The 3,681-nt window shown below is 46.9% G+C and overlaps 1 non-coding gene across 1 annotated transcript; it reads right to left on the minus strand.

The window, feature by feature from the left end:
• Positions 1 to 628: 628 nt before the first annotated feature.
• LOC114806924 lies at positions 629 to 766 on the minus strand. The gene has a single exon (XR_003754977.1). It is a non-coding gene; the product is annotated as a small nucleolar RNA SNORA7 (small nucleolar RNA).
• Between the last annotated feature and the right edge of the window lie 2,915 nt (positions 767 to 3,681).

Raw genomic sequence — 3,681 nt, forward strand, 5'->3', positions numbered from 1 at the left:
AGGCCGACCCAACTATTCCTCAGTAACCAGAGTTGGATTTAGGGGCAGGCTACATGGACGGATGTCCGATACCCCTAGCTTGAAGGGGCCACCATTTCATTCATTCAGTCGTGTTTCTTGAGCGCTTACTATGAGCAGAGCAGCGTACTAAGCGCTTGGAAAGTACAATTCGGCAACAGAGAGAGACAATTCCTACCCAACAACGGGCTCACAGTCTAGAAGGGGTAGAAAGACAACAAAGCAAAACGCTTCTGAATCCTTCTCTCCTCCTCTCCTTCCAAACAACATCTTCCTATCTTTATATCCTCCACTCCAGTAATCCAGGTGTCGGGTGTCTAAGAGGAAGCAGAAGCAACTCAAAGCCTGGGTTGGTGGTGGATTTGAAGAGCGGAATTACTCGCTGCTCAGCTGCTCTCGTCTTTTCCGCCGTTGACCCATAGCGACTCCGCGGACGCATCTCTCCCGGAATGTCCCACCTCCATCCGCAATCGTTCTTGTAGTGTATCCGTAGAGTTTTCTCGGTAAAAATACGGAAGTGGTTTACCACTGCCTTCTTCCACCCTGTCAACTTGAGTCTCCACCTTTGACGCTTTCCCATGCCGCTGCTGCCCAGCGCAGGTGAGTTTTGACTTGTAGCAGATGGCCTTCCGCTCGCTAGCCACTGGCCAAGCTAGGAATGGAATGGATAGGCCTCTGCTCGACTCTTCCTCCCATAGCCGACACTGGTAGAGTCCTGGAAACTCTCCAGGTGTGATGCTGAGAGGGTAGCTGTTCCCATATTTTTGTTATTAAGATTTTCAGCCCCGTCCCAAACTGAATCTGAGATGCGGCTGAAGCCCAGAACCAAAGAGGGAGATGGTTTAAGGAACACAGCAGTCAAGATAATAATAACCAGAGAATACTAGGTGGTAAGCGGTGGGGTAGATCGGAGGCATTCAGCTCAGACAGTCCCTGTGCGCACAGAGCTCACATTATAAGAGGAAGGGAGAGCAGCTACATTTATTCCAATCTTATAGATGAGGAAACTGAGGCACAGAACAGCTAAGTGACATTCCCAAGGCCACCCAGCAGGCACCGGGTGGAGCCCCGATCTCCACTAGACCACACTTACGGATCTTCCCTCCCTTCTCTTCCATCCAGTCAACCAATCGATCAATATATACCGAGCGCTGGCCATGTATGGAACGTCACCTTTTTCCTTTATTCCTCATTTTACCCAGTCAGAAGCTGTTCGCTCCACTCAGTCTTACAGCACTTGAGACCTACGGTATAAAAAAATTCTACCCTCTGGCTCCAGAATCAGTTCCAGGATGTTCCTAGAACATGTGCCAGAATGAAGACTTTCTAAAAAATGCTCTTCATTTAAATTATGTCAAAAAAGGATAGTGAATTACCTAGATTTTCCCTCCTCTTCTGTCTGCTTTGGCTTTGGCTTTGACGGCTTTGGCTATTCTTCTTCCCACCAGGCACCTGTTACTGCTCTAGCGAGTACTTGTTTGTTGGTTTTTTGGGGGTGAGCAGCGTTCGCGACTCTACAGGGGAGTAAACCTAACAGCTTTACTAGTCTGTAAACTCACTGTGGACAGGGAAGGTGTCTGTTCCTTGTTATATTGTACTCTCCCAAGCGCTTAGTACAGGTTTTGCACACAATAAATACAACTGAATGAATGGTAATTTCAGGCAGAATGAAATAGTCAATCATTCGTTGTATTTATTGAGTACTTACTATGTGCTGAACACCGAACCAAGTGCTTGAGAGAGTACAATACGACAGAGTTGGCAGATGTGTTCCCTGTCCACCACGTGCTTACAGCCTACAATTAGAGAAGCACTAATCATAAATGGTACTTATTGAGCACTTACTGTGTGCAGAGCACTGTACTAAGCGCTTGGGAGAGTACAATACAGTTGGTAGACATGTTCTCTGCCCCCAAGGAGCTCAAAGTCTAGCGCACTAATGGACACGGCATCTGATGAGAAGGGGAATATAATTCAATCAGTGGCCCAATCGAATAAAATGACGATAGTCTGTTCCCCAAAATGGTTTGATGAAAATGGACAAATGGCTGAAGATTGAGACGGAAAAGTCAGGCTTTCAGGTGAATTTCAAGGGCAGATCAACTCTCATGTCTTTTAGGAGTGAGGATGACAAGTCCCCTTGCTTCGGAATCAAAAAGTACCAGGTGTTTTGTAGATCCAAGCGGCGTCTCTCAGGACAACACTATGCACAGTACGATTTTCCTGAGACGAGACTAGTACTTGCTCAATCCCTGCTAAGAAACAATCAGTTCTTTTCGCTTCTTTCTCTAAAATTGAGTCCCAAGAGTGCTGGAGCAGCATTCATGCTGAAACTAGGAAACCAAAAGTGATTGCACAGAGATAATTCCCTTGGGCTCAGGCAAATGTCAGTTTCTGTTAGCTCCTTAGGGTCCATCGCACAACTGTTGTGTTCATTCCAGTTGTCGCGTGGCTTACTGGATAGAGCAAGGCCCCGGGAGTAAGAAGGACCTGGGTTCTAATCCCGGCTCTGCCACTTGTCCTCGGGTAAGTCACTTGTTCTCTGTGCCTCAGTTCCCTCATCTGGAAAATGGGTATTAAGACAGTAAGCCCTGTGTAGGACAGGGACTGTGCCCAACCCAATTACCTTGTATCTACCCCGGTGCTTAGTACAGTGTTTTGTACGTGGTAATCACTTAGTAAATACTGTTATTAATATTACTATTCCTTGGCTTCCTTCTCCTCTCCCACCTCCTCCTCCTCGTTGACTGTCCCGCACACCTTTCCCTCTGCTGAAAGTTCTGAACCGAACAGTTCTGCCTCCGTACGTCACTTGCTCGACGAGGGGCAGTAATGAAGCCGCTTCTTTAAAGTGCAGTTGGACTATGGCCCTCTGAATGCAACGAATTGGAGTAAATGAGGAGCAGTGTAGCCTAGTGGAAAGAGTCCAGGCCTGGGAGTCAGAAACTCCGTTTCTTATCCCGGCTCTGCCACATGCCTGCCGTGTGACCTTGGATAAGTCACTTCACTTTTCTGGGTCTCAGTTACCTAATCCGTAAAATGGGGATTCAATGCCTGTTCTCCTTCCTACTTAGACTGTCCCGGGTGGAACAGGGACTGTTCTGACTAGAATTACCTTGTATCCGTCCAAGTGTTTAGAACATAGTGCTTATCAAACACCACAATTATTTTTATTGTTATTGCTATTATTATTCTTAATGCATGTCACAGAAGTGCTGTGGCTGTTTTAATCGGTGACAGTTATTTATTTATCACGGTATTTATCATGTGCTCACTCTGTGCCAGGCACGGTATTAAGCGCCGAGCTATTCAAACTAATCAGGTTGGACACCATCCATGCCTCACGTGGGGCTCACAGGTCGAATCCCTATTTTAAAGATGAGAGAACTGTGGCACAGAGAAGTGAAGTGACTTGCCCCAGGTCACACAGCCGACACGTGGTGGAGCCAGGATCCTTCTGATTCCCAGGAGTGTGCTCTATCCACTAGACTACGCTACTTTATTGAGCCTTTCCTCTTTGTAGAATATTGTACTGAACTCTTGGGAGAGCACAATACCACAGAATTGGTAGACGTGTTCCCTGCCCATGAGGAGCTTACAGTTTCACCTTTCATCCTGCCTTTAGGACATCTCTACTTGGCTGCCCCACCAACACCTCAAACT

The sequence above is a fragment of the Ornithorhynchus anatinus genome, chromosome X1 (genome assembly GCF_004115215.2).
Source record: "Ornithorhynchus anatinus isolate Pmale09 chromosome X1, mOrnAna1.pri.v4, whole genome shotgun sequence".
Lineage (NCBI taxonomy): Eukaryota > Metazoa > Chordata > Mammalia > Monotremata > Ornithorhynchidae > Ornithorhynchus > Ornithorhynchus anatinus.